The 21,183-nt window shown below is 36.1% G+C and overlaps 1 protein-coding gene and 7 non-coding genes across 12 annotated transcripts in view; 7 read left to right on the top strand and 1 right to left on the bottom strand.

Annotated features, from left to right (window-relative positions):
- LOC105210926 (ecdysone receptor) overlaps window positions 1-21,183 on the top strand; it is a 326,137-nt gene that overhangs the window by 111,957 nt on the left and 192,997 nt on the right. The gene's annotated exons all lie outside the window — the stretch shown is intronic.
- Window positions 5,321-5,394, top strand: Trnai-aau (transfer RNA isoleucine (anticodon AAU)). The gene has a single exon. It is a non-coding gene; the product is annotated as a tRNA-Ile (tRNA).
- On the top strand, window positions 6,152-6,225 carry Trnai-aau (transfer RNA isoleucine (anticodon AAU)). Its single transcript has one exon. It is a non-coding gene; the product is annotated as a tRNA-Ile (tRNA).
- Window positions 6,433-6,506, top strand: Trnai-aau (transfer RNA isoleucine (anticodon AAU)). The gene has a single exon. It is a non-coding gene; the product is annotated as a tRNA-Ile (tRNA).
- On the top strand, window positions 7,109-7,182 carry Trnai-aau (transfer RNA isoleucine (anticodon AAU)). The gene has a single exon. It is a non-coding gene; the product is annotated as a tRNA-Ile (tRNA).
- Window positions 9,335-9,407, top strand: Trnak-cuu (transfer RNA lysine (anticodon CUU)). Its single transcript has one exon. It is a non-coding gene; the product is annotated as a tRNA-Lys (tRNA).
- Trnai-aau (transfer RNA isoleucine (anticodon AAU)) lies at window positions 9,618-9,691 on the top strand. The gene has a single exon. It is a non-coding gene; the product is annotated as a tRNA-Ile (tRNA).
- Trnak-cuu (transfer RNA lysine (anticodon CUU)) lies at window positions 10,608-10,680 on the bottom strand. Its single transcript has one exon. It is a non-coding gene; the product is annotated as a tRNA-Lys (tRNA).

The following is a 21,183-nucleotide window of genomic DNA, read 5'->3' as shown; positions in this document are numbered from 1 at the left end:
TTGCATATAACTGTAACTGTATGTAATGCTGTTTATACATCAATTTGTGTACTGTATTTTTGCACTTTTGCTCGCATTTCGCAGCGCTGCAAAGTTAAAGGTCGCTGTATCAATTCAAGGCCAAGTGCAAAATGAAAGTAAACAAACAGTAAAATACGCGAACAAAAAACACGCGAATGCACACACACACTCACATATAGCCAATGATACAGACGCAATTTATTTGATATAAAATAAAGTGAAATTGTGATTGCAATGAAAGCAAGCAGCGCGCAGCCAATGATAATCATAAGCTGCAGCAAAAACCAAGGCAAAAATACATACAAACACACATATTTCCACCACACACTCTGCCAACAGCAGTAAACACAAGAACAACTCAATTCACCACGAATAAACAATTAACAGATAATGATTCTCAGTTTATGTTTAAATAAATAAAAATTCAGATTTTTTTTGCACTTTTTTTCGCAAATTTTTTTTTGGTAAATATTGTTTCACATTTGTGTTTTGTGTATGCATTTTGCATATTTTTATTCCATATTTATATATATATATATATATATATATATATATATATGGAGTGTTGATTGATTTTATATGCACCTTTTGGAAAGCAAACCACTTTTTGGTAGACATTTTATCGGTCAACGGTTTAATCGGATTTCAATATTTTTCCTCCTGCAAATTCGCCCATAAAATTGTGGGCACGTGAAGAGATTTTTTTGAGTGGTAAGATACAATTATTTGATTAAACAACGAAAAAAAAAAAATAAAAAAAAAAAATAAAAAAAATTATAAAACGAATTAAAAATAATATTTGAAAATAATAAAAATAAATAAAATTGTAATTGTCCTTATCAGCTATTAATGCTTTTTTAGACTGATTATAACCTAAGCCATCAAAAGGTAAGACAAATATGTGATTTTAGACCCAAAAATAAATATTCGGTATGATCTTCGAAAACTTTACAAAATCGTGTTTAGCTATTATTCCCTGAGCTCAAAGATTTATGTGCATATGTATTATAATATGCTAGAATATCATAAGTTTGATTTTTGGTAAAAATCTGGTACTACGATACGATACGATATGATAAAAGTATTTTGAAACATTCGTTAACACTGTTATTTAAGAAGAATGTAGAATAATTTTGCCAGAATAACTCAAACTTAACTTAAGTCGACGTAAGCTACTTCAGCATTTTGACATTGAAACATATTCCTATTCACTCCTCTATTAAGGGGTTTCATGGGTTTTTTCCAGGAAAGAAGGTCCATTTTTAATATTTTTTATATAAAAAAGAAATATGTATTTAGTTCACACTTTTTATTACACTATTAAATACATATATTTAATGAATACGGAAATTTTTGAAGAAACATACCAAAAACTTGTCGTCATTTTCAGCGAGCCCTCGGAAAAAAAATTGTGTTAGGTAAAGACTTTAAACTAGAACTAGTACAATGGAAAAAAATGAAAGAGAGATGTTTTCCAGAGGTTTTTACAAAAAATTTGATTATTTGTAAATTGTACCTCGAAGACCTGAGTAAAATTGCATCAAGATCGACTGAGTAGTTCCCCAATTATTAATTATTAAATCATTACAACCGACTTTGAAAATAAAGTTTTAAATAATACGGAAAGGGAGGGTGTAAGAGAGAGAGAAGAGCGACTGAAGTGTGTTCAAAAACTAACGGGAATTTTGTTTTTAATTTTTATTCATTCGTCTACATTAATGTTGTAGCCTTCAAAATAGTCGCTTATAGCGTTTTTACGCAGCCAAATTAATTAAGAAGTTGGTAAGTTTCATCCGCTGATTCAAATTTTTTAGCAGCGACATCTACCGTAGCTTTTATTCGTTAAAATTCGATCAAAAATTAATATTGTTCTACAATTTTGCTTCCGGCGTTTTTTCGTAAATTTAAGGCATTTTTCACTTAGGACAGCCTCACCGTACGACCCAAAAGCTTTCGATGAGCCTTAGCCGCACTTTTCTTGGAATTAAAAAAGAAAAGCAAAATTTCCCGCAAGTGTCGAGAATTCGGCTCAAAAAGTGACATTTTCAGTTGAGAATAAGTTTGGGATGCGAACAGATCTCTACAAATATTTTGTTGACACAAATGTCCAAGATCGATATAAAATGATTTAATCGACCAGTGCTTGACCCTAGAGACATTTTTAGATTTTTATTCTGTATGGTTAATCGATCTTAATAAGCGTTTTAATCGAGCAGAGGCCGGTTAATTGAGCAATTAGCTCCTGTGTGAAAAGGATATTATACCAGTGCTACTTCCAATCATCGAAATATAAATACAAATTCGATTTCTGAAATAGCCTTTAGCTCAGCGATTATTCGTATGCTTGTGAAACGACGGCCCTTTACGGAGTTACTTCTCGTTAGGATCCCTAAAAAATGAGATTTGTCAAGCATTATTCCTGATACAAAAGTACTAGAAAATATAGTTCAGAAGCCTGTGTAATACTTTGAGACTAATCGGTTCAGCCATTTCCAAGAAATCTTGGTTACCGACTTTCAAAATTTAGTTTTAAAAAAACAAGGCGCCACACCGGCCTACTATTTTCAAATGCTCTGAGGCGTCGTTATTTATTATGCGTGTAATTTCAAAAATAACCGTTGGATTGACTTGAAATTTTCAGAGTGTTTACTTGAATAGACATACATATGTATGTACATTAAGAAATTGAAATTAAAAAAATCGATTTTTTAAAATTGATTACCATCGATCGTATTTAATAGAGATCGCATGTGCCTCTCTTTTGTGTGTAAGAACAAATCCGTTTTCTAGCTACAAATCGTTATTTTATCAGCTGTTTTTGGTGTCAACTCTCTCTCTTTCTTTCAACTGCTTAACTGTCAACTTATCATCAAAAGCAACTGTCATTTTACGCCCTCGAGTTCCTATACTCATCAAAAGCAACTGTCATTTTACGCTCTCGATTGCCTCTCTTTAAATGAATATCTTGAACAGCAACTACTTTCACTATTTATTTTATTTTTTAGAATCTTAATACAAATAAACAGAATATAAAATATATAACATACCAAAAATGCTAACGAAATAATCTAAATCTATATATGTATGTATGTATAAAAACGGAAGATTAGAAACATCAGCAAAAAAGCGGCACGGTGAAGACATACCAAACAATTTAGAAGAAGTCATCAAACTTCAGGTTATTAGCTTTGCGAACGTGGTGAATTATTTGAATTATTCATCCATGACGGCATACGGTTATTTATTTCGAAGACAAACCCCACTCATCGAACGTTCCGAAAACTAAACGCGGCCGTTTTCCTGCTGCGTCGCGTTGCGTTGACTCAATTTTCGGCTGGCTTGCATTTCGTTTTTTAATATCTACCAAAACATGTGTGTACACATAGCAGTCAGTATACATTTATTTTCGTTGTTTTCGCATTTGTTTTTAGCAAAAATGTTTCTCATTTTTTATGACTCGTATGTCTGGTCGCAGCTAAATGGCTTTCACACCCCACTCCCCAGCCCGCTATTAAATCTGCTGGTATTCGTGTTTGCTTGCACTCCAACGCAGTCAGAGCGACTCGCATGCATACATAGAAATGTAGATACATGGACGGCCCACCGCCGATCTCGCCTGCAATATTTACTTAAAAAGCGCCCAAAAATCACATGAACGCAGCGCAGTGGCGGCAGCACAGAATTGGGTGGCGAACGCAGGCCGCGGAGACGCTTAGTCCCGGTTCAGTGAGCCGAGTGTAACAGGCGCGTTTGCGAATCTCTCATTGGTTGGCCACTTGGCTGCCGCTGCGCTCCCCCAACTCAGTACCACTACCACCCGTCACCCATTCCATTGCCACTTTTTGTGCATTTTTTGTTTGCTTTCGGCTTTTTTGTTGTGCAACAAAAGGTCGGTGCGCTCGCAGTAACACGGCGGCGACTGCGTTTCGGTTGCTCGGCTCGACCGTGTTGTGCTGTGATGGGGCTGGGTTGGCGCATGTGGAATGTGTTGTGCGGCGACGGAGGGTCGGTTTGTTTCTCGGTCGTCGGCCATCATCGTCATCGCTGCTGTCGTAGCCGAAAATGAAGCAGCAACCGCATTCAAGGTCATTGCGCATAGACACAGACGGCCCGCGACCACTGCGCCCTCAATCGGTGTTCACACATACCTACTTAGAAGCTTGTATGTGTATCCGGCTGCCTACCGCGCCCACTCCCCCAAGCGATTGCACTCAATTTGCGCTGTTTTTGTGGGCGATACATTTTTTCGGTTATTTTTTAGTGGATTTTTATTTTGTTCTTTTGCAGACAAATTTTATTTGGCACTGTTGTTGTTTGTTTTGCCTTTATTTATTTACCTTCCGCTGGTGGATTGTCGAAAAAAAAGCGAAAAAATTTTGCATTGCTTTCGCTTCTGTGCAATTCCATGCGTTTATTATATAAATTCGTGTGTTTTGTCTCGTTCGCTGTCGTTTTTTGCCTTGGTTTTCTACTTTTTTGTTGTTTCGTTTTTGTTTTGGATTTTTTGTTTTTGATTTTTTTGCATTATTTCTTGTTTTGATAAGCTTTTGCGTGTAAGCGTTGCAGCAGAAATGTCGAAATATACTGTAATCAATTCGTTCGAGTGTCTACAACGCAATAAATGAAAACTGGACTGGAATTTGAAGAAAGAGACTTAGAAGCCTTATATTTGAATACAACTTTTTCTGAAAATTAAATGCTGGAGAGCCACTGGAACTCCTTCTCTCAGAGTTTCCTTACTAGAAAAAAAGAAAATGGATCTCATAAGGTGCAAATAGTTCTACGAAGAGCTTCAAGTCTATTCCATTATATTCTCTTCTTCTTTTTGACCGGCGTAGACACCACTTACGCGGTTATAGCCGAGTCCACAACAGCGCGCCACGCATCTCTCCTTTTGGCAGTTTGGCGCCAATTGGTAATACCAATTGGGAACAGTTCCTTCTCTTGGTCTTTCGATCGGAGTGTAGGTCTCCTTCTTCTAGGCTTCCATCAGAGTGGAGGCCTCCAGTTTCCTCGGCTTCCACCAGAGGGAGCACTTTCGTCCATTCGAACAACATGTACTAGCCAGCGTATCATATAGCTCAACTTTTCATCTTCTGCGGTATTCGCCGTTGCCAATCTTTAAGGGACCATAAATCTTCCGCAAAACCTTGTTCTCGCAAACTCCTTAGTGCCGTCTCATCGGATGTTGATTCCATTATATTATCAAATTGATTTAGATTTTTATGGTAACAATTTTAAATTTAGCTCCATAATCCATTCCATTATAAAATCCTGTCTTCCGCCATGGTTGCCAACTGGCCCATTAGCTCAGTTGGTTAGAGCGTCGTGCTAATAACGCGAAGGTCGCGGGTTCGATCCCCTCATGGGCCATGTAAAACATATATTTTTGACGCACAAAGCGGTAACTGCATTTTGTACCGACAGAGCTCTTCATCCATGTGGCATCTCTAATGAGACTAGTGCCCTAGACTGACTCGCACTGCTCTCACTTTATCCAAATATGGATCTCCCGTTTCTTGAGTACCATGTTCATATTTCACCAACTTTTAATTTTGAGAGATATTAGTAAGTTGGCCGAAAAAAACTGAGTGAGTTCCGCTTACGTGGATCCGACTATCATGGAAACGGGTTTACCAACTCATCTTAGTGGTTGGTTTTTTCTAAGTCAGGTTATTAGGTTACTGAAAGTTGGTACTCTTCGTGTTTCTCATTGTTGTCACATTTTTGCTCCATTGATTCCATAATTTTACTGAGACTATGATTATATCGATTTTACCATTATTTATACATAAGAACATAGACGAAGAATGTTGAACTAGTCCGGCTAATATCTAAAAGAACTGCGCTTCGAATTTCGATAGTATTTCATACGATTTCATAAACGATCTAATCTGTACACGTTTCTTAAACCTCTGATAGAATGACTCTTTAAAATATTGTAATATAAAGTTCAAGGATTGAATCCTCGACTACGAAATAATCTTCAGAACCTGGCACTGTGCGGGGTTCTCTTTTGACTTCATTGACTTGTTCGTTTCAATTATTCATTGAGGATCCATATAATATTATGGGTTTTCATGAATTTAGTTATAAAACAAAAAACGCTATTTTCGCAGGGTTGCCAACTGGCCCATTAGCTCAGTTGGTTAGAGCGTCGTGCTAATAACGCGAAGGTCGCGGGTTCGATCCCCTCATGGGCCACAAAACAAATATTTTTTTTGCCTTCAAGTCTGGTATGGAATACAATTGTTATGTTTATCAAAATATTAATTATAAAAACATATATTTAAAACGATTTGAGAGCTATTTATCCTTAAATTTAATATGTAAAATGTTTATTATTATATATATTGTAGATAGATCCAGTTTAGAGTATAAAAGTTATTAATTCCATTTAATATCTTGTGCGGCCCATTAGCTCAGTTGGTTAGAGCGTCGTGCTAATAACGCGAAGGTCGCGGGTTCGATCCCCTCATGGGCCACAATAGATCAATATTTTATTTCCAAAAGGAGTTTCTTTCAATAAAAAATTAGTATATCTTAATCGCAATAGCTTTAGTGAACTAATTTCATATGCTCCAGATAATAATTATATGTAGAATAAAGTCTCAAACTTTGAGTAGAATATCAAGATCAATCAGCATAATATGAAGAAGAATATAAGTTATATACAAAATTCAATCATAGACTGACTATTCTGACACGAATATAATTAATAGAGATTCGTTTGGAGACCGCACATTTTAATCATTGTGTTGATAAGAATTTTAGAGATATTAACAAATATTTCCAAGCAACAACTATAACGTTCCTGTAGTACTATAAATAGTTGACATGTGGATGATATAATCTGCGAAAGTTATACCAATCCGTGAAGTTACCATTTCTTTTCGGGTTTAGATTTTTCTCTGAAGTTCTAAAAGTATCTTAAGTCTTTCTTTTTTTATCAAGTTAAGTTTTACGAATATACTGTAGAATACCGACTCCTGTGTTTGAGCACCGACAGTCCGTATTTTTGAGCGCTACAGTTGATCTCAGTTTAGTCTTCAACTAATCTTAACTAGTGAGTGTTGTAACGGTATCTGGCCCATTAGCTCAGTTGGTTAGAGCGTCGTGCTAATAACGCGAAGGTCGCGGGTTCGATCCCCTCATGGGCCACGAAATTATCCTTTTTATAGAAAAACAGTGATTGAAATAGAAAGAATAGATTGGTTCTTTTGATGTGATGGAAGACGAACAATAGTAAATGCAACCTTGTAGAACTTACAACTTTGGTACTTACTCGCTTGAAGAATTACTCAATTCGCTTTGCTTTGCTATCGTTTTTGTTTTGCCCCTACTTAATTCAACTAGAGAACTCACAATGATACCTTTTCTTTCAAAAAACATTTATTAACGCTTTGAAATACTCAAGTCTTGTCATTATCTATTACTTATTTTAGGTTAAGCTCGGGGAGTCAACAGCTGATGTTACTGACTTGGATATTGATTGATTTGATTTCAGACTAACGAATTAGTTTATTATTTTTCAAAAAAAAAATTACTGAAGCATCTAAAATAATCCAAAAAACTGAATTTAATTTGCTGTCATAATCTCTTATCAATCATATCCACATAAATCATGCACTCCACCCACATTTACTCCAACTCGGTCTGTATGTCTCCTGCTTTTACTCGAATTGCAACCCTCCAACTAAGCTTTTCCATTTACCACATTTCAACAAAACGAGAATATACTTATATTTGATTATGGTGAATGAATACAACCACCTATTCTAACGGCTGACAGCCCATCAATGCGCCTGTCAGCAGACACATCACCGAGCGAGTTGTCATCGTCAAAACGCTAAGCATCATGTCAAACATTTACTGAAATTTACTGTTATTGCTTGGTTACACTGCTGTTTCGTCTTTTACCATTTGATTTTCTGTGTCTTCGCGTACGCAATTTTGCTTTTCTTTATTTGTTCTTGCTTCTCTCTGCACTCTCCAAGTTTTTCCGATGTTTTCATTTTCCTTTTCGTTCTTTAAGATTTCGTACTTCTTGTTTCTTGCACTTTCCGCTTTGCTTTCAGTCACCCACCCTTCTGTGTACACTTCGTTTTCTGTATCGATTTTCCTTTGTTTGGGTGCAAAATACGTCGCACGTGCTACTGCGCCTAAATGTCTGCTACATTTTTTTTGCTCGTTGATTTTTCTGTTGTTGTATGGTTCATTGTTTTTAGACAGCTGCCTACTGTCTTCCATTCCACTCCCAATTCGGTCGAATGTCCTCTTGCGTCTTCTTTGCCGCTATATTCCGCCTCTCTACAGTCGTCATACGCAGTTCTTTTATGGTTTGAAGTGCGTGTATGACCTTTTTAAGTTGGTTTGCGCTTAGGTTAGGCTCCATTCTTCCACATGTAGTTCAAACACTCTGCAAATTTATATAAATATATATACCATGTGTGTGTTTGCGTAGTCGCATTGGGATTTAACCGGCTTTTAAGGGCTTCCAAAAAGTTTGTATTTACTTTTGTAACTGTAATTTAGGGTGTGTTATATGCCAATGAATTTGTTTTCGTACTTTATACTGATTTCTGTGGCTTTTCTGGGCCAGACACTACGTCGACGACCTTTTAATTTAAAACAAAAGCAAGCATATGCTGAGCCATTTAGCTTTATATATTTACTGTTGGTCGCTTTTGCACAATAACTGAAATTGTATTTTGTTGAGTTCGTACCTGCTTTGAGCCGACTGACCTCCTTTACCTTTGACAATCAGAATGAGCTGTAAATGGTGGTACATTTGGTTGAAATACGAATTCGACAAATGTTTAATGCTGATATATTTCTGAACTTGTGGTTAATAGATTTCAGTGATTATGATGTTAAAGGAGGTTTTTGTGAGCCTTTGATGTGGCGACTGTTTAGACGGTTGCTTACAGGTTATGTGGTTACTATGACCATTTTTATTTTTTAATTTAATTAATTATTTTTTAAGTTAAAGTCATATCAATTAGGGTATAGTCTTGTATTTGACAAAAAAAATATTCCCTTATATCTTAGAAGTACCACTCTTTCTATAACATTTTGACTCTCAAAACATCGAAACTTCATTTCATATATGTTGCCAAAAATTCCCCTCGATTTCGATTCGATATTATACAGTGTCTTTTTCAATATTTTCATTTTCTATTTTCGAACTATCAATTATAATATTTTTAGTTATAGATATAGATATATTTGAATCTATTAATTATACTAAATAGATATATTTAGATATATTTGTTACATATTTCACTTCCGATAACAACGCAGAGTTGTATTCGCCCGGCTAGCTCAGTCGGTAGAGCATGAGACTCTTAATCTCAGGGTCGTGGGTTCGAGCCCCACGTTGGGCGCAGCATATATTTTTTTACACTGATTCCGAATCAAAAGAGAGGGTAATAAATACTTAATTATTTATATATAGTTATGATTTTACCATTTTTGTAATATTATTTAATATAATAATTACAATATTACATTTATCAGCAGAATTTTGGGTCAATTTTTCAAATACCAATCAACTGAGAGCGATGACATTTCCGTTATTTGTTGATACGCCAACGGGCCCATTAGCTCAGTTGGTTAGAGCGTCGTGCTAATAACGCGAAGGTCGCGGGTTCGATCCCCTCATGGGCCACTACAAAACACTTTTTTACAAAAGAAAGGTACATATTTCTCAATCAGAACAGGGGACAATGCGAAAAGGATATATTTCAGCAGCAATGATATATATATGATGTAAATGATATATATAATACATATATGTTTCGCTTATTCAAACTGCTGGCTGGTATGTGGATTTTTATATAGTATATTCAAATCACTGAGACTGTATCTTGTCTTTATCTTCGCTTATTTTACGGCATCTTCAATTTCGTTGATTTGAAAACTTATTGCGAAATTTGTTATTTGCAATCGGTATAAATAAGATAAGGCCAAACAAGCAAAGGCGGTAGACTACAAAAGCGCAGGTTGAGCGGCCTATCAGACAGTTGAATGCACTGCAAAGATAATATTTTTGCATTTGATTATGTTTGGTACACGAGTCATTGCTCAAATCTGCGAATAAACATTTGATTTCATGTATATAGTACATATGTACATATGCAGTTGAACTTCCATAACTCAAACTCTTGAATTGGCAATAGAACTCAAATTTCATACAAATTACTTTCCCTAACTCGGAAGTCTCTCTAACTCAAAGTTCTTTTGTGGATTATGGTGAGTCGAGTTAGGGAAGTTCTACTGTATAATGATAATGATCTTTGAGATGGAATAATGATTTTTTTATATTTCTAAGAAAAATATTAAATACGAGCCACCTAGGAACGAAAATTGATCGAACAATATTTATAATCTCAAATTAATAATGATTTCTGCAGAAGATTATATTTAAAGCACTCTGTTTGGATTTTGAAGTAAAAATAAAACTTTATTGCTTACATACCTTATTTATTTTTATGCCAATTCTACCTTACTTTCATTTATCTCTACTTCAATACATTATTCTAAGGAAAAATAAAAAAGAGAATCTTAAAACAAAAAATATTTTCCGCCCAACGTGGGGCTCGAACCCACGACCCTGAGATTAAGAGTCTCATGCTCTACCGACTGAGCTAGCCGGGCAAGTATCAACCGTTACACGGAGTAGCGGATATGAAGCGACCAATAGGCGCCCACACTTACGCACTAACAACAAGCGTAGGTGTACTGTTAGAACAAATGTAAAAGCGTGTAAAGAGAGAGAGAGGCAATTTTTAGATAGTAGAAAATTACAGGAGAAAGAGAGGAGCAGAGAGAGCGGGAAGGAAATGTAGGCTCACCACTTTGTAAGCGTAATATTATCTGTTGTCGCAAGCAATATAAACGAAAATCACAGAAAATCGCCTATGTAGGTGAGTTAAATATAGCAGGAGGCTTGTTTTTATATTTTTCAGAGATTATTTTTTTTTACATTTTGTCACTGCTTACATGTAGACTATTGTTGTTTATCATAGTGCGTACGGCATTGCACAATTTTCGACTCATAAATTCACAGGTTTTATGTGAATTTCATAATTTTTGTGAGCGGTTTGCATTTTTATGTGCGGTCAGAATGTTGTCAACAAAGAGCATATACATACATACATGTATATTTAATCTTCATGTATTTACATATATTTGTATATGTAGATATTTAAATATAATATATGTAAGTAGATAATCGCATAGAGTATACCGTGTTGGCTGTCGCGTATACGCAACATTTTTACGCACTGGTAGGGTAGGGGTGCTGAAAGTATTTCAGTGGCATAAATTGCTGAATTCTTGTTCATATTTAGTGAGGTAGGCCCGCCAGCTATGTTGTTGCTTTTGTATATAAATAAATACATACAAATATTTTAATGTGTACATTAGGGGTGTACATAATGAGGCAAATTGAAGAACGGGATATATGTGCCTTTAGAATACCTTATTGAGTAGAGGCAGATTCCTGCTACAAGAACGTAGAAACTAATTCCAGGCAGATTTCCATAGTTTACTTTTTCATTCTGGTTTCAGTGAATACTATTATTATTAATATTGCTTAGAAATATTTATCATGATACTTAAATTGCTCATTGATAACACCAAATTTATATAATCAATACAAATGGAGCAATAATCTTGGTGAGATTTTTTCTGAATTCTTAACCATAAAATTAAATATTATAAGCAAATACTCTCCGTACCCGATAGTCGTGAAAATGGTATTTATGGGAACTCATCGATGGTAGGACTTTTAAAAATCTGATACTCACTGTAGAAACGTTAGAAGGAGTATTGTAGTAGGCCTCCTCGAGTGAAAAGTTTTTGTTTGCAATGGATATTTTCCCTGAGATGTCAACTAGCTCCTCTAAGGGTCTGGAAGTCATTCTGACTTGACTCATTCACACTTGATGAAAGACACAAGCTTCTATTTGACATACATAATTGTTCCAGATCAAGCCCTCAAGGAGGGGTACGTGGTGTACTACAGGAGTGCCAACGGTTACGCCGGCATGGCTTTCAGCATTTATAAGTCTTGTTGTATGAAACAATAAATCTGTGTATTTAGTCCACCAATGATACTGATGATGATGAATGTTAAGGAAGGTTACCTTCCATGTTCAATGCTAACGACTTTAGGCTAAAATAGTAGAAAAAATAATATAAAATGAAATTTAAAATGAAAAAATGGGCATCCCTAGCCCCTAATAATACATATATAATTTACTATACATATTTATATTATATACATATGTATGTACCCAACTATCTCACTTGTTCGACCGTATTTACACTTAATTTTATATACTATATACTATAAACTTTTGTCTGTTATTGTCTGGCCACTGAATGAGGAAGTTCGCGTCTGTTGCTAGGCACACAAATGTCTTCACACAAACAACTCTGCATATACACACACAATAATAGAATACGCTCCAAAGTGCTTTGCGTATGAAAATGAGGTCAACTGATAATATAAACTGCAGCGGTGGAAGGAATTAATTATGCTAGCGTCGTTCAACAAGCGGCAGAAAAAATAACAAAAAAAGAACAATCAGCAATCTGAAGAGGTTCGTTGTTGGCCACAGTGCCTATGCTCAAGCTCGGTGGCGTCAAAGCAATTATCATTTATTTTTGATAACACCGGCAGGGTATATATAATACTTTTGTATGTAAACATATGTATGTATTTATGTGTTATATGTAATATATACCGCAAATCCGTCAAATGCTAGTCAGCTGTTGTTCATTGAAAGCCGGTATTGTTGCAAAATAGGATGTTAGAAGGGTTTTACAATAAAGAGAGGGGTAAGGTATTTCCGTATGACAGCAAATTAATATTGAAGGACGTTGAAAATAATAATTTTGGGTAGGCGAAGCCGCCAGATTTTAAAATAAAATACTCAGGAGCTCAAAATTCCAAATAAATATGACTGCATATTGAAAATAATTTTAATTAAAATTCAAAATAATTTAAATCGTATATCATTTTAGTCGTAATTGTAATCCAATAGTCTCTTCCATAAATTTTCACCGCACCAATATATTTTCCATTCATAAATTAGCAATACACGCATTCATATTTATTTTGTGCGGATTGTTTACAATATTTCTGCTACTTTTAGAAGAATTCGTTTAATTTTAGTTAATTATTTCTCAGATGTGCAAATTCAATGTTGTGTGAACGTGACTAATGTCTTGTTCGGTGAAGTTTTCAAGCGAAAATTGGCTAAATATAAGGTATATGAAAGGCCGACTCATTGAAATTTGTATTGATTTAATGTATACAATTTATATTGTTTGATTAGTAAGGCCAATCTAGAGCCCTCAAATATGGTCCAACATTGATAATACATTCTGTGAGTAATGAAAACAGGGTAGGTTGGCACCAGGCACCATCGGAAGGTTGTTTTTGGCGAAATCGGACCACTGCCACGGCCACAAAATTACGAAAACCGAAAACATATAAAGTGCCATAACTAAGTCAGAAAATTTCGTACAAAGGATCGCACTAGAAAGGGGTATATCCGGTTCTAATTTTTTTGGGAAAGTGGGCGTGGCCCCGCCCACTACTAAGTTTTTTGTATATATCTTGTAAACTACTAAAGCTATATCAACCAAACTCTCTTCAGTCGTTTCTTTTAAGCACTAGCTTAAACAGTCCGAAAATGGAAGAAATCAGATTATAACCACGCCCACTTTCCATACAAAATTATGTTGAAAGCTACTAAAATTGCTTTAATTCAGTAAGGAAAACTACCAGAAACCTTAAATTTCATTATAAAGATGGTAGAGGAGAGCTGTACTCAAATGGGCAAATTTTAAATGAACATGGTTCCGCCCATGTATCCGAAACTACTAGACAAATTTCAATAAAAATCGGTTCATAATATCATCCTAGTTTCCCAATGATATGTTAAGAAAATAGTACAAATCGGTTCACAACCACGCCTACTTCATATGTACCAGAACTTTTAAGTCGATCTGAATCGTTTACTTTACAATATATAAAGTAAGCACTAGTGAAGATATCGGTGCAGAACTTTGTAAAAATACTGTATTTAAAGAGTGGCATCGGCCTTCTAAAAATCGTCGAAATCGGTCAATAACTTTTCAAGACCCTATATATTCAATATGAGGACCTTAGTGCTTCTATCAAATTTTTTACCGATAATATAGGTAAGTCAATCAGCTATTTTGAAGAAGTTCAGAGGAATTATGTTTCTTCTAATAATATGTCTCCGTGCCAAAAATGAGAGAAATCGGGCAATAACTATCCCTAACTCCCATATAATGAGTGAAATCGGGTCCCCTATACCTAATATTAGGGTTTTCAAACTTTCAATGAACTTTTACCATATATATGCTGAGTATGTGAGTCAAATTGTTTGTTATATTAATAAAATTAAATAAATAAATTGCGAGAGTATATAATGTGCGGCTACACCCTTATTTAGCTCTTCCTTACTTGTTTTGTTTCAAAACAATTGCGTTTATTATGACTCAATTTTTACTTAGTAAACTTTTATTTATTTACGCAAATTTTTAAGTCCACTTAGTCCTCCAACAGTCCGCTTTTTAATTTATTTGTTTCAATTCCTTTGATCGTTCTTTTAAAGCATATACGCTTATGTTATATGTACTCAGTATATAGCCTGTTGTTTGCCTTCTGTCGGCAAAGTTCTAAAATTAATTCACTAAGTAGATGCGAGTCTGTAAAAATAATGACTTAATGCTTTATGTTTTGTTTTCATTTGAAAATTTTCAAAGTTTTTAAATTCCTTTTCGTGTATAATTGAAACAGCATTTTGTTTACTTTTTAACATAAATACTTATTGAAGAATTGTTCGTTATATAAAGTACTTAACTAAATAGTTATACAAATGTTGACTTAAAGTAAATCGTCGCAAATTTCAATTGTTAAAAAATATAATTAGTGAGCTATCATATCATTATATACCTTGAAAAAAAAAAAACATTAAAAATCCATTTGAAAAATACTATATTGATGTCAACACTCCCATGAGCTGAGCTCAAAATTTTTAATTTAATTTTTTGTAATCATAAATTGCTTTATTAACATGTCTAGAATACGGTAGTAAAGTGATTTTTGGAAATACGAAGCCATTTGAAAGATACAGCAGTCCGATGCGCTAAGTTGGCAGCTGGAAATTTAGAATGCGTTTATCTCAAAACCATGTTATTCAAACTTTCCTTTATCGTATTTCAAAAACGGCTTGACCAAATGACTTGAAATTTATCAAAAAATTCTATATAGTATAGTTGCACCTATAGCATTCATTTGAAATAATTTGTATATTATTCTAACATTAGCATATTTCAGCGAATCAATATTTTCAAAAAAAAATAATATTTGCTTTCTTTCTGTTTTGTTCATTGCTCAGTGAGTATCCTCTACCTCTTCTACAAACCAAAAAATGCTTGTGGGCTAATTATTGTGTAGGCAAAGTCAAAGTATAACAATCTCGGTACTTTGTTCGACATTATCCAGCTTTTGGAAGTCTTTCACACAGCCAAATTAATTGATCAATTACAATTTTGAATGAACTGCCGGCACTATAACCGATTAGCTGTTAAACATTTTTGTTTTTGATTTTTATAAGGAGTTGGTGAGGTTCAACAGCTGATTGGTATTTTTAGCAGCGCCATCTACAGACGTATAGCATGAACAACAACTCACAGACAAAGCACGTATATATACATAATTACAAATACGGTCTTTGTCGCAGAGTTGCATTTAATTTTCACGGCCATTAAAATTCGATTAAACATTAATGTAGATTTTTATTTTGTATGTTAAATCGAGCGTTTTAATCGAGCAGAGGCCGCATAATTGATCAATTAGCTCCTGTCTAAAAACGCTATAAGTCATGGACGTGCTCGGAACCAAGGGTTTACTAAAATGTTTTTAGCGTGGAACAAAATATTTCTTTACCAAAAAGAGAATCGCAAACTTATTATTAGTCTGTTTGAGCGATTGGTATAGTTTATTCGATTCGTTACTCTTTAATGCTTTACGTGATGATTTTTTTTTTAACTTTCTTAGTAAGGTTTTGTACCCATATTACAAGTCAAAGGTGACGAGAAATATTTTAAACTTCAAGCGTTAGAATTTGAAACATATTCTAATTAAAAGACACTAGCAAACCCGGCCACACGTTTTTGTGGCTAAGGTATACATTAAATTAAGTTGGTCCAATCTTGGCTTCGGCGACGATATTAATTACTCGAGGTTGATTTATGTTACGCAGCATGATTACAACTCACACTACTTTTAATTTCAAAGTACAGGCAATTTTAAATAGTTTGGGATAATTGACTACGTCATCCTGGTTAGTAGCTGTGTCAACTCTCTTGGACCGAAATTCTAAATTGTCGCATTAAGATCATCGATATTTTTGTTTACCACCAATATAGGGCATTCAATCAGTCATTTATGGTTATCATATTGAGGTTTCATGTCAGGAAAACTTCTCTTTCGAGTCAATGAAGTGAAAGAAATCTGTTGGAAATGCTATTAATCCATCGAGGTGTCAACTGCCAACTATTTCTACAATCGCAATTTGTTATTGTTGCAAAAACACTCATATGTTAGTTGTTAATTGGCGATTCTTTATGTGTCGCCACAAATTAAATGATTTTAGGCATGCGATTAGTCCGTCAGTAACAGTTGATCCAGGAATAATTGGAAGAGTCTGGCGTAAATCACCTACTAACAGAATCCTGGCTCCACCAAAAACGTTCATCGACAATCAAGATCTTTTAAAGTCCTGTGCAGTACCTCCAACGACTTCTTGAATATTTGGAAAATTTTCGTTAAAGCGCTATTTTTGACGATTTTGCTGACTGGTGTTTCGTTCATTTGCAATTTAGGAGTAATTTCAAGGCCGAATGTGCCGTATGTTTGCCTACTAACAGGTGCCAAGTCGCCCCTATTCCCTTTAACCTTGGTGGTGAAAATGAGTGAAATTGGTTCCGGAATTACATCAGCCCTCATATACTATATATGATGATTTTCTATTGGACTTTATGTCGAATATATAGGTAAAATTGTGTGTTATCTTAATAAAATTACATCAATAAATTGTGAGAGTATAAAATGTTCGGTTGGACCCGAACTTATCCTTTCCTTATCTGTTACAAATTGTTTTGGGCTATCGACACAATCTTATACAATTGAACAATAACAAAAATATTTTAACAAAGGAACAATGACAACCTTCAAATTATAATTTTTTGTTTTCTCTTTTATAATTTTCTGTCAACTCGAATACAATTCTCTTATTATTATCTTCCTCGAAATTTTTTCATATTTACTCACTTTCTAACCTTTTTCTGGCCTTCCACGAATATTTCAAGACTAAAATTAGCCAGATCGGTTTGGCCGTTCTCGTTTTTTTGCGGCACAAACGAACAGCAATTCATTTTTATATCATATTATTATCAAGCGACAATTATTTTTAATTCCGCACAGGACCATTCAAAAATTTCAAAATTTTTAACTCGTGATATCTTTTGAATGGTATGTCAGAATCTAATAATTCAAAAAGTTATATAAAGGTTTTGAAGCGATCTTAAATAATAAATCATTTATTTCGATAAGGATTAATACTAAGGTATAAATAAAGAGCCTTTTCAAGTAGTGGTAATTTAATTAATTTTTTTTATATAAAATCGCTTATTGTGACAAAACTATAATAGTTAGAGGTATGATGTCGCGACGTTTTTTGTAGATAATGATAAGTTCTACAAAATTGTAGTACATCACTTTGTTATATCTTCAATCGTTTTCGCAGCATTCGCTATTAAAGAAAGTTTTTTGGCATTTTTTTTACATTATCGGAGTTTTGGAAAGGAATCCTATTTTTTTTTAAACTAAATATAGCCTATGTCACTCAGGGATAGTGTAGCTTTCCAACGGTGAAAGAATTTTTCAAATCGGTTCAGTAGTTTCGGAGCCTATTCGACACAAACAAACAAAAAAACAAACATTTCCTCTTTATAATATTAGTATAGATAAGACAAGAAGTTCCACTTCGAAATAAATGTATGGGGAAGATATCCTGTTAAGCTACTATTAGTTATTTTCTCAGGAGCCTTTCCTTTAGGAAAACACTTACCACTTGGCGACCGTTTAAACAAGTATGAAATGGAGGGTATTTTTGATTTCACAACACTTGGTTTGAATCCTTTATTAAGGGATATATAAAAGATGTGGCTTGACAATATTTTAAAATGTTTTGGTATAAAACCGTAAAGAAGGAAAACGCGCGGAAAACTGCCTTATGTTCTCGACGATGTGTGACGAACTGATGAAAAAAAAATGACTGTCTTCTTCCTTCGCTTTCTGTGTCCTCATGTGTACAGTTATGGGTTTGTTGTGTAGATGTGTATCGGTGTGTAGTGTTGATGAGTAGTGTGCTCTTGAGTGGTGTGGATGATAATCGGTGGTGTGGTGAGTATGGTGGATGTAGCGTGTTAGTGATGCGAGTTTGAATATGGTGAGTGTTGTGTCCGGGATGATTAGAGTTTTTTCGGGTTTAAGTGCTGCTGTGATGTTTGTGTGTGATATGTATGTTAGTTGTTTGTAAGAGGACAAGGCTCATTTAGCCATCCCGGCCCCCCTAGGCGAATATTCAGCCTAGCAATCGCTGGAGTTGTTGCAACGTGGCTACCACATTGCTGAGGCCGGTTGGGCGGCGGAATGGTGACCTAGTCCTGTGACGCCGAGTGTTTGTCGAGTTGTGACGGTGCCTCGAATAGGGTTCCTCTATATGGGTAACTTGCCTTCGTGGTTGCTGTCGGTGAGGTCGTACGTTACCCCCGTGGTTGCGTGGAGTAGGGTGTCGCCTGGCTTCGTGGCTGGTGGTGCGGTGCAGCATCGTGTGATGCGGTAGCATACATATCTGGCACAGACAGCCGGACGTACACTCCTGCGTGGTGTGTGTAGGTGCGAGGCAACTCAGGCAATGGCCATGGGCCTGGGCGACTCGCTGACGTTGCGGGGGTGGCATACCCTTAAAGATGCTACAGTGTGACAAGCGGTGTGGTCGACAACAGAGGGGACATCGTGTGCGTTGTGTTGGTGTTTCATTCGGTTGGGATGCCGTAGTTGGTCGTGTTGCATTTCGTGCAACGATTGGCTGCGGTGTCGCTGTGATGTTTCGGGGAGCTGGAGTAGGACCAGTGCGTGGCACGGTGATGGCCGAACGAATAGTTGGCACTGGTGCTGCAGGCATATCCGCGTCCATATCAATCTGTATTGGAGAGAGTTATTAATATAATAAATTTCTGGCATGTATATGAATGCCTCGGAATGTGGCAAGAGTGGATCGTCATATGATCGATCAATTATGACACTTTGTTGGTGTTCGCAGATATTCATTATTTATTTATTTTCGTTATTTATTTATTATTTTGTTATTTATTGATTTTCGTTCGGTTTTTCTTCGGTTTTTTTTGAGTTTTGTGCGGTTTATTTGTTGCGATTTTACGTTTCGATGTTATCGGCGGTCGGCAAAAAGCATAGTTTAACGAGCGGTCTCGTTAGTATTCCGGTTTGTGTACGCAGATCGACTACGCGAATATGACCGTCGGAGCCGTAGTGAAGCTTCTCTATGCGACCAAGCCGCCATTCTGTGGGGGGAAGACAATCGTCATTTATCAAGACACAATCCCCAAGCTGTGGCGCCTTTTCTGGGGTTTTCCACCGGTACCTTCTGTGGAGGTCCTTTAAATAATCTTCTTTCCATCGGCGACTGAATTCATGATGGAGAATTTTAATTCTTTCCCATCTGTTTAATAAGGAGAGCGTCTCCACGTCTGGCTCAGGTGTGGCCAGAATGGGCGCTCCTTTAAGAAAATGCCCTGGAGTGAGGGCAGTGAAGTCTGAGGGATCTTGCGAGAGTGCTGCGAGAGGCCGTGAGTTGAGGACGCCTTCGATTCTAGTTAATAATGTGGTGAATTCTTCATAATTAAATTTGTAGTTTCCAGCTAGCTTCTTGAAATGAGATTTGAAGCTTTTAACGGCTGATTCCCATAAACCACCCATATGAGGAGCGCTTGGGGGGATAAATTGCCAATTAATACCTTGAGGAGCGTATTTTTGGACAATGTCCGGTGAGACTTGTTTTATAAAATCCACAAATTGTTTTTCTGTAGCTCTTTGAGCTCCGATGAAGGTTTTGCCATTATCGCTCATGATCTTTGATGGGAAGCCCCGTCGTCCGACGAAGCGTGCAAATGCCGCGAGAAAAGCCTCCGTTGTCAGATTAGTACATAACTCTAGGTGTACCGCTTTTGTCGTGAAACAGACAAAGACAGCCACGTAGCCTTTCATAAGGGTAGGAGATCTTAGCATGGACGCCTTTATCTGAAAAGGCCCAGCAAAATCAACACCTGTTGTGGTGAAAGGCAGAGCGAAATTGCAGCGTTCAGGTGGAAGTGCTGCCATAATCTGCTTTCGCATTTTCTGCTTATGCATGGTGCAGATCTTGCACATGAAAATACACTTCTTTATTTGGGGCTTAAGTCGGGGTATGTACAACTCTTGGCGGACCATATGTTGCACGAGGCGATTTTCGGCATGGAGCATTAGAATGTGGATGTAAGTGATAAATAGGGTGGCAAATGCAGACCTCTCGGGTATTATTATAGGGTGGCGCTCATTATAAGTTAGGCTTGAATTAGCAAGCCGACCATTTGCACGAAGGAGACCTTTCGAGTCTAGAAATGGGTTTAATACTAAGAGTGAGCTCTTTTTATCAATCGGTTTCGAGTCTTTTAATAATGATATGTCGCGGCTGAAGTAGCGCGTTTGGGTTGATGCGATAAGAGCGACCTTTGCCTTTTGTAAGTCTTGGTGCCCCAATGTATCGCATTGGAGATATGATGCTCCTTTAACCTTGAGTTTAAGTCGCTCTATAAATTTGAGCATATAGGCGACTACCCTGAGTGCTCGGGGGTACGAAGAAAATCGTTCAAGGATGTCAGTATCATCCAATGTTGTATGATAAGTGTCGATTTTTCGACTTTCTGGTGCAATTATGTTGCGCATAGGCGATTGTGGCCAAGAATCAGGCGATTCTGTTAACCATCGGG

This window comes from Zeugodacus cucurbitae, chromosome 6 (assembly GCF_028554725.1).
Source record: "Zeugodacus cucurbitae isolate PBARC_wt_2022May chromosome 6, idZeuCucr1.2, whole genome shotgun sequence".
Lineage (NCBI taxonomy): Eukaryota > Metazoa > Arthropoda > Insecta > Diptera > Tephritidae > Zeugodacus > Zeugodacus cucurbitae.
Note: the sequence above shows the minus strand (reverse complement) of the source record. Positions and strands in the feature narration are given on the sequence as shown.